Source organism: Salvelinus alpinus, chromosome 21 (assembly GCF_045679555.1).
Source record: "Salvelinus alpinus chromosome 21, SLU_Salpinus.1, whole genome shotgun sequence".
Lineage (NCBI taxonomy): Eukaryota > Metazoa > Chordata > Actinopteri > Salmoniformes > Salmonidae > Salvelinus > Salvelinus alpinus.
This window is the reverse complement of record NC_092106.1, coordinates 46,826,405-46,840,475: the sequence shown is the minus strand read 5'-3', so window position 1 is coordinate 46,840,475 and position 14,071 is coordinate 46,826,405.

Sequence of the window (14,071 nt, the reverse complement as noted above, 5' to 3'; positions counted from 1 at the left end):
AAATCAGCTAAGACCTCCAAAATAATTGTAGACCTCCACAAGTCTGGTTCATCCTTGGGAGCAATTTCCAAATGCCTGAAGGTACCACGTTCATCTGTACAAACAATAGTACGCAAGTATAAACACCATGGGACCACGCAGCCGTCATACCGCTCAGGAAGGAGACGCATTCTGTCTCCTAGAGATGAACGTACTTTGGTGTGAAAAGTGCAAATCAATCCCAGAACAACAGCAAAGGACCTTGTGAAGATGCTGGAGGAAACAGGTACAAAAGTATCTATATCCACAGTAAAACGAGTCCTATATCGACATAACCTGAAAGGCCGCTCAGCAAGGAAGAAGCCACTGCTCCAAAACCGCTATAAAAAAAGCCAGACTCCAGTTTGCAACTGCACATGGGGACAAAGATCGTACTTTTTGGGGAAATGTCCTCTGGTCTTCTGAAACAAAAATTAAACTGTTTGGCCATAATGACCATCGTTATTTTGGAGAAAAAAACACTACTTCCATGTTCGCCTTAAGTAACAATCTGTCTTATTTAAACATACCAATTGTAACATATCATACTAATTTGAGATTCACGGATTTACTATGTTATGTCTAGTCTATGAGACCAGGTTGCTGTACCTACTCTGTTACTTCCCCTCCTCTTTCAGGATTACACAATGACCTTTCAATTATTTCTCTCTTTCCACTGGTCACTGCCCTGCCCTGGCATCCCCACACAAAGACCTGTATCATCAGACAGAGCTACACAAGTCTTACAATACCTATCCAGGCGTTGTAAGATCTGGCATGCATCAGCAACGCCTGGCTGGAGGAATGTGCCCTATGTGTTGAGGTTACATGGGGAGCTGTATATAGCAGGGCCTGAGTGATTAATATGTCTGACAGACTGACTGCCATAACAAACCCCCTGGCTCCTCAATGTGGACAAAGTGCAGGCCAAACATGAAACATTCTGCATTTTGGAACCTGACTGCTGATGAGAGTTAAGTGACAATGAGTTAGAGATGAGAGGAGGGTTGGGATGGGCTCTATACTCACAGTGGAAGAGTTGAGAGGAGGTCTGGGAAGGGCTATATACTCACAGTGGAAGCAACACAGTAGCAGAACAATAATTTCAGTGTCTGGACTCTTTGGACCCTTGGTGAGATTTAGTGTATTTTACCATCTGGCCTTGCAGGAGAAAATGGCAATAATGGAGCAACAATAGTAGTAGAGGTTGAGGTATGGTAGATCAGAGGTTGAGGTATGGTAGATCAGAGGTTGTGGTATGGTAGGTCAGAGGTTGAGGTATGGTAAATGAGAGGTTGAGGTATGGTAGATCAGAGGTTGAGGTATGGTAAATGAGAGGTTGAGGTATGGTAAATGAGATGTTGAGGTATGGTAGATCAGAGGTTGAGGTATGGTAGGTCTGAGGTTGAGGTATGGTAAATGAGAGGTTGAGGTATGGTAAATGAAATGATGAGGTATGGTAGATCAGAGGTTGAGGTATGGTAAATGAGAGGTTGAGGTATGGTCGATGAGAGGTTGAGGTATGGTAGATCAGAGGTTAAGGTATGGTAGATCAGAGGTTGAGGTATGGTGGATCAGAGGTTGAGGTATGGTGGATCAGAGGTTGAGGTATGGTAGATCAGAGGTTGAGGTATGGTAAATGAGAGGTTGAGGTATGGTAGATCAGAGGTTGAGGTATGGTAGATCAGAGGTTGAGGTATGGTGGATCAGAGGTTGAGGTATGGTGGATCAGAGGTTGAGGTATGGTGGATCAGAGGTTGAGGTATGGTGGATCAGAGGTTGAGGTATGGTGGATCAGAGGTTGAGGTATGGTAGATCAGAGGTTGAGGTATGGTGGATCAGAGGTTGTGGTATGGTAGATCAGAGGTTGAGGTATGGTAAATGAGAGGTTGAGGTATGGTCGATCAGAGGTTGTGGTATGGTAGGTCAGAGGTTGAGGTATGGTAGATCAGAGGTTGTGGTATGGTAGATCAGAGGTTGAGGTATGGTAAATGAGAGGTTGAGGTATGGTAAATGAGATGTTGAGGTATGGTAGATCAGAGGTTGAGGTATGGTAAATGAGAGGTTGAGGTATGGTAAATGAGATGTTGAGGTATGGTAGATCAGAGGTTGAGGTATGGTAGGTCAGAGGTTGAGGTATGGTAAATGAGAGGTTGAGGTATGGTCGATGAGAGGTTGAGGTATGGTAGATCAGAGGTTGAGGTATGGTAAATGAGAGGTTGAGGTATGGTAAATGAGATGTTGAGGTATGGTAGATCAGAGGTTGAGGTATGGTAGGTCAGAGGTTGAGGTATGGTAAATGAGAGGTTGAGGTATGGTTGATGAGAGGTTGAGGTATGGTAGATCAGAGGTTGAGGTATGGTAGATCAGAGGTTGTGGTATGGTAGGTCAGAGGTTGAGGTATGGTGGATCAGAGGTTGAGGTATGGTAGATCAGAGGTTGAGGTATGGTAAATGAGATGTTGAGTTGAGGTATGGTGGATCAGAGGTTGAGGTATGGTGGATCAGAGGTTGAGGTATGGTGGATCAGAGGTTGAGGTATGGTAGATCAGAGGTTGAGGTATGGTAAATGAGAGGTTGAGGTATGGTAGATCAGAGGTTGAGGTATGGTGGATCAGAGGTTGAGGTATGGTGGATCAGAGGTTGAGGTATGGTAGATCAGAGGTTGAGGTATGGTAAATGAGAGGTTGAGGTATGGTGGATCAGAGGTTGAGGTATGGTGGATCAGAGGTTGAGGTATGGTAGATCAGAGGTTGAGGTATGGTGGATCAGAGGTTGAGGTATGGTGGATCAGAGGTTGAGGTATGGTAAATGAGAGGTTGAGGTATGGTGGATCAGAGGTTGAGGTATGGTGGATCAGAGGTTGAGGTATGGTGGATCAGAGGTTGAGGTATGGTGGATCAGAGGTTGAGGTATGGTAGATCAGAGGTTGAGGTATGGTAGATCAGAGGTTGAGGTATGGTGGATCAGAGGTTGAGGTATGGTGGATCAGAGGTTGAGGTATGGTGGATCAGAGGTTGAGGTATGGTAGATCAGAGGTTGATGTAAGGTAGATCAGAGGTTGAGGTATGGTAGATCAGAGGTTGAGGTATGGTAGATCAGAGGTTGAGGTATGGTGGATCTGAGGTTGAGGTATGGTCGATGAGAAGTTGAGTTGAAGTATGGTAGATGAGAGTTTGAGTTGAGGTAATGTAGTGAGAGATTGAGTTGAGGTAATGTAGTGAGAGATTGAGTTGAGGTAATGTAGTGAGAGATTGAGTTGAGGTAATGTAGTGAGAGATTGAGTTGAGGTAATGTAGTGAGAGATTGAGTTGAAGTAATGTAGTGAGAGATTGAGTTGAGGTAATGTAGTGAGAGATTGAGTTGAGGTAATGTAGTGAGAGATTGAGTTGAGGTAATGTAGTGAGAGATTGAGTTGAAGTAATGTAGTGAGAGATTGAGTTGAAGTAATGTAGTGAGAGATTGAGTTGAAGTAATGTAGTGAGAGATTGAGTTGAAGTATGGTAGATTAACTCAAATCAAATCAAATGTTATTAGTCACATGCGCCGAATACAACAGTTGTAGACCTTACAGTGAAATGCTTACTTACGAGCCCCCAACCAACAATGCAGTTGTCACGAACCGGCTCAAAGCCCGTAACAAAAGGGAGACCACGTGGAGATAAGGAATAACAAAACATATATTTATTAAATAAAGTAACTAAGTACAATATACAATGGTGTGTGTAATCAGTAATCAGTAGTGTAAGTAAGTGTTTAGCATGCATGAATGTGATAATGCAGGGTGTTGAAAGGTGCCAAAGCAAACAACCAAAAAGCACCAAGATACACAACAAAATCTATCAAGGTGTCTGCATGGAGAGAGTCTCTTCCATGAATGGGGAAGTGGTGTATTTATCCTATGACACAGCGGGCCCAGGTGTTTCCCATGTAGCTGACGACCCTCCCAACTCCGCCCACCGGCATCCTAATAAGGAAACAAGAACAAAGAGAGAATACGGCAGACAGAGTGGGAGGGTCGTCACACAGTTTAAAAAAATACGGATAGGAATAAGAAATAAAAGGAACAAGTAATTTAAGAGCAGCAGTAAAATAACAATAGCGAGACTATATACAGGGGGGTACCGGTACAGAGTCAATGTGCGGGGGCACCGGTTAGTTGAGGTAATATGTACATGTAGGTAGAGTTATTAAAGTGACTATGCATAGATGATAACAACAGAGAGTAGCAGCGGTGTAAAAGAGGGGGGTGGGGGGGGGGGGGGGAAATGCAAATAGTCTGGGTAGCCATTTGATTAGATGTTCAGGCGTCTTATGGCTTGAGGAGAGAAGCTGTTTAGAAGCCTCTTGGACCTAGACTTGGTGCTCCAAGTTGTGCGGTAGCAGAGAGAACAGTCTATGACTGGGGTGGCTGGAGTCTTTGACAATTCTTAGGGCCTTCCTCTGACACTGCCTGGTATAGAGGTCCTGAATGGCAGGAAGCTTGGCCTCAGTGATGTACCGGGCCATTTGCATTACCCTCTGTAGTGCCTTGCGGTCGGAAGCCGAGCAGTTGCTATACAAGGCAGTGATGCAACCAGTCAGGATGCTCTGCAGAGGCCCTGCAGAGGGTGGTGCGGACAATCAGTTACCTGTATATTAGACCTGTATATCAGACCTGTATATCAGACCTGTATATTAGACCTGTATATCAGACCTGTATATTAGACCTGTATATCAGACCTGTATATCAGACCTCTATATCAGACCTGTATATCAGACCTGTATATCAGACCTGTATATCAGACCTGTATATCAGACCTGTATATCAGACCTGTATATCAGACCTGTATATCAGACCTGTATATTAGACCTGTATATCAGACCTGTATATCAGACTGGTACTGTGGATAAAGGGTTGATTTGAGGTTCTGTTGATGAGGAGTTGAGTTGAGGTACTGTGGATGAGGGGTTGAGTTGAGGTACTGTGGATGAGGGGTTGAGTTGAGGTACTGTGGATGAGGGGTTGAGTTGAGATACTGTGGATGAGGGGTTGAGTTGACGTACTGTGGATGAGGGGTTGAGTTGAGGTACTGTGGATGAGGGGTTGAGTTGAGGTACTGTGGATGAGGGGTTGAGTTGATGTACTGTGGATGAGGGGTTGAGTTGAGGTACTGTGGATGAGGGGTTGAGTTGAGGTACTGTGGATGAGGGGTTGAGTTGAGGTACTGTGGATGAGGGGTTGAGTTGAGGTACTGTGGATGAGGGGTTGAGTTGAGATACTGTGGATGAGGGGTTGAGTTGAGGTACTGTGGATGAGGGGTTGAGGTACTGTGGATGAGGGGTTGAGTTGAGGTACTGTGGATGAGGGGTTGAGTTGAGGTACTGTGGATGAGGGGTTGAGTTGAGGTACTGTGGATGAGGGGTTGAGGTACTGTGGATGAGGGGTTGAGGTACTGTGGATGAGGGGTTGAGTTGAGATACTGTGGATGAGGGGTTGAGTTGAGGTACTGTGGATGAGGGGTTGAGGTACTGTGGATGAGGGGTTGAGTTGAGGTACTGTGGATGAGGGGTTGAGTTGAGGTACTGTGGATGAGGGGTTGAGTTGAGGTACTGTGGATGAGGGGTTGAGTTGATGTACTGTGGATGAGGGGTTGAGTTGAGGTACTGTGGATGAGGGGTTGAGTTGAGGTACTGTGGATGAGGGGTTGAGTTAAATTGCGGTAAAGTGGGTGAAAAGTTGTCTGGGGGGGCAGGTCATTAATCACAGAGGGACTGGGGCCGATCAGAAAGCAGGGTAGAACATCAACAGTGCTGTTCTCACACAGGAGGGCTGCTAGGGAGGGGTAAAACAGGCTCCATCTTCCCCTGACGGTGATATACAACCCCTGGGTCCAAGACTCCTGTTGTGCCCTGCGATGGAGATAGACATCTCTGCTGGAAGGCTGGGTTGGGGGTGAGGGAAACGGGGAGGGGGCTCTACCTAGAATATGAGCTTTACAGATGGTATACAGTAAGATCACTTTAAATAACAAAAATTAATAAACACAATTATTGGTGTTCTTTGAAAGAGACATTTTGGCTAGACTACTTTTGGCATGAACAACCACTCACCCTCCGGCACAGTCTCCGGAGCACAGGGTTCACATTTCAGAAGCTCGTTGTAGAACTCATGCTTAAAAACTGCAGTTATTTGACATCGGCCCTTCTCTCAATTGCACTCTGAGGAGCAGGAGTGTATGGGAAAAGCACATACTTAGATTCCATCGTAAATATCCACGATGGAAGATAAACTCTGCAATTCCCTCAACATAAACCCCAAAACCCAGAACTGAAAAAATGCACAAACACTCCAACATAATATGTTGGCATTCGGTTGAATGAATAATGAATGGGCTTCAACAATGTGGTACCACACAAGACATGGATATTTGTTGCAGACGCCATCTTGCTATCCCAATTAGTTATGTTTGGTTGTCCTCTCGCATGCAACTGCAAGAAGTTTCTCCCGAGTACAAAGCAGTGGTTCACATTCCAAAGGTAATAGAAGATAATTCCCTATGGCCCCATCCCAGTTACTGACATATCTCACTGCTCCAGACTGGCTCCAGTCTAGTGAAAAGACCCCAGTTACTGACCCCAGGCCTGTATATCAGACCTGTATATAAGACCTGTATATTATTTAACTGCATTCTCGTGTTGCTTATCTTTTTTTCTTGTTTTTTCTTCTCTCGCATATCACATGTTTTATTTCGTATTTACATTACTATCTTTATTGTGCATTGTTAGGAGAGAGCCCATCCCAGTTACTGACCTATCTCACTGCTCCGACTGGCTCCTGTCTACTGAAAAGACTCCAGTCACTGACCTATCTCACTACTCCAGACTGGCTCCTGTCTACTGAAAAGACCCCAGTTACTGACATACAGTATCTCACTGCTCCAGACTGGCTCCTGTCTACTGAAAATACTATAGAGATGTTGTTATTTAGCCTCTTCATTTCAGAACCAACCATTGATGCCCTCTGTGAATCCCTATTAAACTTGAGCTGTTAAGAGAATGTCTTTGTCAATGAATTTTGTCCTGTTTAACGGGACAGAGTGACATGTTTATGGGCTTCCTCCATGCTTCACTGACCAGGAAGGGACTGTCGTGGAAATTCTAATCAAGTGAGAGAGACTTTGTTACAATTATACTTTAATATCGATTAAATATTTATTTTATTTAACCTTTATTTAACCAGAACAAGTTCTCATTTACAACTGTGACCTTGATAAGATAAAGCAAAGCAGTGCGACAAAAACAACAACAACAAAACATGGGATAAACAAAAGTACAGTCAATAACACACAATAGAAAACTCTATATACAGCGTGTGCAAATGGAGTAAGGAGGCAAGGCAATAAATAAGCCAGAGTAGCGAAGTAATTACAGTTTAGCAAATGAACACTGGAGTGACAGATGTGCAGAAGATGAATGTGCAAGTAGAGATACTGGGGTGCAAAGGAGCAAAAAATATAAAACAATATTGGAATGAGGTAGTTGGGTGGGCTATTTACAGATGGGCTATGTACAGGTGCAATGATCGGTAAGCTGCTCTGACAGCTTATGCTTTAAGACTCCAGCTTCAGGGATTTTTGCAATTCGTTCCAGTCATTGGCAGCAGAGAACTGGAAGGAAAGGCGGCCAAAGGAAGAGATGGCTTTGGTGGATGACCAGTGAAATATACCTGCTGGAGCTCGTGCTGCGGGTGGGTGCTGCTATGGTGACCAGTGAGCTGAGATAAGGTGGGGCTTTACCTAGCAAAGACTTATAGATGACCTGGAGCCAGTGGGTTTGACGACGAATATGTAGCGAAGGCCAGCCAACAAGGGCATGCAGGTCGCAGTGGTGGGTAGAATATGGGGCTTTGGTGACAAAACGGATGGCACTGTGATAGAATATATCCATTTTGCTGAGTAGAGTGTTGGAGGCAATTATATAAATGACATTGCCAAAGTCAAGGATTGGTAGGATAGTCAGTCTTACGAGGGTATGTTAGGCAGCATGAGTGAAGAAGGCCTTGTTGTGAAATAGGAAGCCGATTCTAGATTTAATTTTGGATTGGAGATGCTTAATGTGAGTCTGGAAGGAGAGTTTACAGTCTAACCAGACACCTAGGTATTTGTAGTTGTCCACATATTCTAAGTCAGAACCGTCCAGAGTAGTGATGCTAGACGGGCGGGCGGGTGCTGGCAGCGATCCGTTGAAGAGCATGCATTTAGTTTGACTTGCATTTAAGAGCAGTTGGAGGCCACGGAAGGAGTGTTGGATGGCATTGAAGCTCGTCTGGAGGTTTGTTAAACACAGTGTCCAAAGAAGGGCAGAAGTATACAGAATGGTGTCATCTTCGTAGAGGTGTATCAGAGAATCACCAGCAGGGAGAGCGACATCATTGATGTAAACAGAGAAAAGAGTCGGCCTGAGAATTGAACCCTGTGGCACCCCATAGAGACTGCCAGAGGTCCGGACAACAGGCCCTCCGATTTGACACACTGAACTCTGTCTGAGAAGTAGTTGGTGAACCAGGCGAGGCAGTCATTTGAGAAACCAAGGCTGTTGAGTCTGCCGATAAGAATGCGGTGATTGACAGAGTCGAAAGCCTTGGCCAAGCCGATGAAGACAGCTGCACAGTATTGTCTTTTATCGATGGCGGTTATGATATTGTTTAGGACCTTGAGCGTGGCTGAGGTGCACCCATGACCAGCTAGGAAACCAGATTGCATAGCGGAGAAGGTACGGTGGGATTCGAAATGGTCAGTGATCTGTTTGTTAACTTGGCTTTCGAAGGCTTTAGAAAGGCAGGGCAGGATGGATATAGGTCTGTAACAGTTTGGGTCTAAAGTGTCTCCCCCTTTGAAGAGGGGGATGACTGCGGCAGCTTTCCAATCTTTAGGGATCTCGGACGATACGAAAGAGAGGTTGAACAGACTGGTAATAGGGGTTGCAACAATGGCGGTGGATAATTTTAGAAAGGTAGGGTCCAGATTGCCTAGCCCAGCTGATTTGTACAGGTCCAGGTTTTGCAGCTCTTTCAGAACATCTGCTATCTGGATTTGGGTGAAGGAGAAGCTGGGTAGGCTTAGGCAAGTAACTGCGGGGGGTATAGAGCTGTTGGCCGGGGTTGGGGTAGCCAGGAGGAAAGCATAGCCAGCCGTAGAGAAATGCTTATTGAAATTCTCGATTATTGTAGATTTATCGGTGGTGACAGTGTTTCCTAGCCTCAGTGCAGTGGGCAGCTGGGAGGAGGTGCTCTTATTCTCCATGGACTTTACAGTGTCCCAGAACTTTTTGGAGTTAGAGCTGCAAGATGCAAATTCCTGTTTGAAAAAAGCTAGCCTTTGCTTTTCTAACTGCCTGTGTATATTGGTTCCTAACTTCCCTGAAAAGATGCATATCGCAGGGGCTATTCGATGCTAATGCAGTACGCCACAGGATGTTTATGTGCTGGTCAAGGGCATTCAGATTGAAGTGAACCAAGGGATATTTCTGTTCTTAGTTCTACATTTTTTGAATGGGGCATGCTTATTTAAGATGGTGAGGGAAGCACTTTTAAAGAATAGCCAGCCATCCTCTACTGACGGGATGAGGTCAATATCCTTCCAGGATACCCGGGCCAGATTGATTAGAAAGGCCTGCTCGCAGAAGTGTTTTAGGGAGCGTTTGACGGTGATGAGGGGTGGTCGTTTGACCTCGGACCCATTACGGATGCAGGCAATGAGGCTGTGATTGCTGAGATCCTGGTTGAAGACAGCAGAGGTGTATTTAGAGGGCAGGTTAGTCAGGATGATATCTATTAGGGTGCCCGTGTTTACGGATTTAGGGTTGTACCTGGTAGGTTCCATAATAATTTGTGTGAGATTGAGGGCATCTAGCTTAGATTGTACGACAGCCGGGGTGTTAAGCATATCCCAGTTTAGGCCACCTAACAGTGCAAACTCTGAAGATAATTGGGGGGCAATTAATTCATATATGGTGTCCAGGGCATATATATGGTGTTCAGGGCTCTATAACAAGTGACAACAGTGAGAGACTTATTTCTGGAAAGATGGATTTTTAAAAGTAGAAGCTCGAACTGTTTCGGCACAGACATGGATAGCATGACAGAACTCTGCAGGCTCTCTCTGCAGTTGACTGCAACTCCAACCCCTTCGGCAGTTCTATCTTGGTGGAAAATGTTGTAGCTTGGGATGGAAATTTCCAGATTTTTGGTGGCCTTCCTAAGCCAGGATTCAGACACGGTTAGGTCATCAGGGTTGGCAGAGTGTGCTAAAGCAGTGAATAAAACAAATTTAGGGAGGAGGCTTCTGATGTTGACATGCATGAAACCAAGGCTTTTACGGTTACAGAAGTCAACAGATGATAGCGCCTGGGAAATAGGAGCGGACCTGGGGGCTACAGGGCCTGGGTTAACCTCTACATCACCAGAGGAACAGAGGAGGAGTAGGATATGGGTACGGCTAAAGGCTGTAAGAACTGGTTGTCTAGTGCGTTGGGGACAGAGAATAATAGGAGCAGATTTCTGGGCGTGGTAGAATAGATTCAAGGCATAATGTACAGACAAGGGTATGGTTGGATGTGAGTACAGTGGAGGTAAACCTAGGCGTTGAGTGACGATGAGAGGTTTCGTCTATGGAGGCACCAGTTAAGCCAGGTTAGGTCTCCGCATGTGTGTGGGGTGGGACAAAAGAGCTATCTAAGGCATGTTGAGCAGGACTGAGGGCTCTACAGTGAAATAAAACAATAAGAACTAGCCGAGACAGCATTAGACGAGGCATATTGACATTAGAGAGAGGTATAAAGCAATCACAGGCGTTGATCAGGAGAGCTAAGACAACAGCGGGTAAATAGCGATGAATGGACAGAGCTGTTCAGTTAGGTACATACATGACCTGAGTTCGAGGCTGGGGCCGACAGGTAAACAAACTGAAGTGCCATGTTATTGAAACAGTCCAGAGGGCATCAGCTGTGTAGCCGAGTGATCATATGGTCAAAAGAGCAGCAATAGGTGAGTCAGGGTGCTGTTCGGTAGTCACTACTACAGTGGGAGAGCAGGGGACACAGCGTTCAGAAAAGCTAGCGGGCCGGGGCTAGTAGATGGTTCTTCGGCGACATCATAACAGAATAGCCTGTTGAGACCACATCAGGCGATCACGTCGGCAGTCCAGTCGTGATGGATTGGCAGGGCTCTGTGTTGACAATAAAGGGTCCAGGCCAATTGGCAAAGAAGGTATTGTAGCCCTAGAATAAGCTGGTATATGGGCCTAGCTCGAGGCTAGCTCAAGGCTAGCTGGTGCTTGCTTTTGGACAGAGGTGTAAGCTAACAGTAGCCTCTCGTTTGCAGCTAGCTAGCTGAGATGATTCGGTGTAATGATCCGGTGTAATGATCCAGAGTGGCAGGTATCCGGTGATATGGTAGAGAGAAGCAGTCCGATATGCTCTGGGTTGATATCGCGCTGTGCAGGCTGGCAGGTGTTGTCCGAGCTAAGGCTGGCTGATGACGGGGAAAAAGGCGAAGATCGCTAGCCGTGGCTAACAAAGACTAGTAACTAGTTAGCTGGCTAGCTCCTAATGGAATTTTCAGTTATAAGGAATAAAAATAGCAGATCCGTACCACATTGGGTGAGGCGGGTTGTAGGAAAGTATATTTAGGTCGTTCTGTGAGATTAAGATATATAAGAAAAAGACTGGTTATTTACACGGGATAAGACACAGGATAAGACAAAGACAGATACGTCCTACTGCAACGCCATCTTGGATTCACTTATTGCAATAATGGAGCTGGTCAACGGACCACCCGTAGGTGATTCGTTGAGAGCGCGACAATACAGGAAATGCTGAGGTCTTATATAGTGGTCCTAAAAATGCTTAGTCATGGCTGGTTCCACCCCTCCCCGGCAGATCAGGGCATCATAAGCTACCTTGTTTTCTTCTTGTGGCTATGTGTATCGGGTCATAGCGCACAAACAAATGATAATGTTAGTTCCGTTACTCCTCTCTGTTCAAGCCAGCCTCTGTTCTCTTCATATCGCCACACAGCTGTGCCCGTGGACGATAGTAAAAGACAGGATGGACTGAAAAACTGTGGTCACTCTCAGAGGCTCTTTGTTTTGACCGTGTGACTAAGTTGAACAGAGGCGGAATGGAAAAATACCAGCTCCTTCTTACAATACCTTCAAACAGATGGTGAGTTCTGTACTACAGTTTCATAGTTCTAGAATCTCAATTCTTCTTTGTTGGCTGTTGTGATATTGTCATCATATTTCAGCTGTAGCGATGGCTTTAGAATCGAGGTCAAACTGAAGTCAACGGGAGCTGGGCTTTTGTTCTGCCTGCTTTAAATTTGCGTCATTAAAAGTGACCCTTAATTTGCTGCAATTTACTGTGAAATAGTTTCCAGTTGTAATGTAAGCAGATGAAATGTTGTAATTAACGTTTTAAAATGATTGTTCTGACCCATTTTCTCAAGAGGAGCGATCCAGCCAGCAAGACAAAGGAGAACACTGTGCAGACCATGTAGTGGCCAGAGGAGTCTGTGGTCTTCTTTTTCAACTGTCCTCTTATGGACAACTGGCCAGAAAGTGTATGTTCCTAAAGTACAAGAAACACTATGAAATCATATTATTTGGAAATAGAAAGATTGAAAAGTGTTTGTTGACGACACAAATATAATTGCTCTTGATCTCATCCTTATCTTTCTCTTCCCCCATCTCTCTCTCTTCTCTCTCTCTTTCTCTATAGCTCCCTCTTTCCCTCTCTCTCCCTCGCTATAGCTTCCTCTTCTCTCTGTCTCTCTCTAGCTCCCTCTTCTCTCTCTCTCTCTCTTTCACTCTCTCTCTCTCTCGCTATAGCTCCCTCTTCTCTCTCTCTCTCTCTCTCTCTCTCTCTCTCTCTCTCTCTCTCTCTCTCTCTCTAGCTCCCTCTTCTCTCTCTCTCTCTCTTTCACTCTCTCTCTCTCTCGCTATAGCTCCCTCTTCTCTCTCTCTCTCTCTCTCTCTCTCTCTCTCTCTCTCTCGCTATAGCTCCCTCTTCTCTCTCTCACTCTCTCTCTCTCTCTCTCTCGCTATAGCTCCCTCTTCTCTCTCTCTCTCTCGCTATAGCTCCCCTTTCTCTCTCCCTCTCTCTCTTTTGCACTCCATTTAGCATAAAGGCTCTTAAATCATCGTAGACTGTCAAACCAAATGTCTCTGTATGGATCTCATAACAACCCAGGGTAGGGAGAGACGGGATCTCACACATCACAAGGTAGGGAGAGAAGGGATCTCATAACATCCCAGGGTAGGGAGAGAAGGGATCTCACATACCCCAGGGTAGGCAGAGAAGGGATCTCACACATCCCAGGGTAGGGAGAGAAGGGATCTCACACATCACAAGGTAGGGAGAGAAGGGATCTCACACATCCCAGAGTAGGGAGAGAAGGGATCTCATAACATCCCAGGGTAGGGAGAGAAGGGATCTCACACATCCCAGGGTAGGGAGAGAAGGGATCTCATAAATCCCAAGGTAGGGAGAGAAGGGATCTCACATATCACAAGGTAGGGAGAGAAGGGATCTCACACATCCCAGGGTAGGGAGAGAAGGGATCTCACACATCACAAGGTAGGGAGAGAAGGGATCTCACACATCCCAGGGTAGGAGAGAAGGGATCTCACACATCCCAGGGTAGGGAGAGAAGGGATCTCACACATCACAAGGTAGGGAGAGACGCTATTTTCACAGCTGGAGAAAGTGAACCAGAAGCCTCAATAAATCCCTTCCTGCAGCCAGAGTACCTTACTACCCCTCCCTCACCCCCAACCCCCCCCCCCTCATCTTCCTCCATCACTCTCCCCTCCCTCCTCTGTAGGGAACATAGGTGCTGTTCCTAATGACCTCCATCACCTAGGCAGTGAGCTCTAAAAACAACTTTGGGACAAACACTAGAGCCTCCAACCCCATAGTGGCCTGGCTGAGGAACCTATTTGGGCTATGTGGACCTCTGTTTAAAATTGCTCCCTTGAACACAACTCAAATGCAGCCTGGTATCATAGACTAGA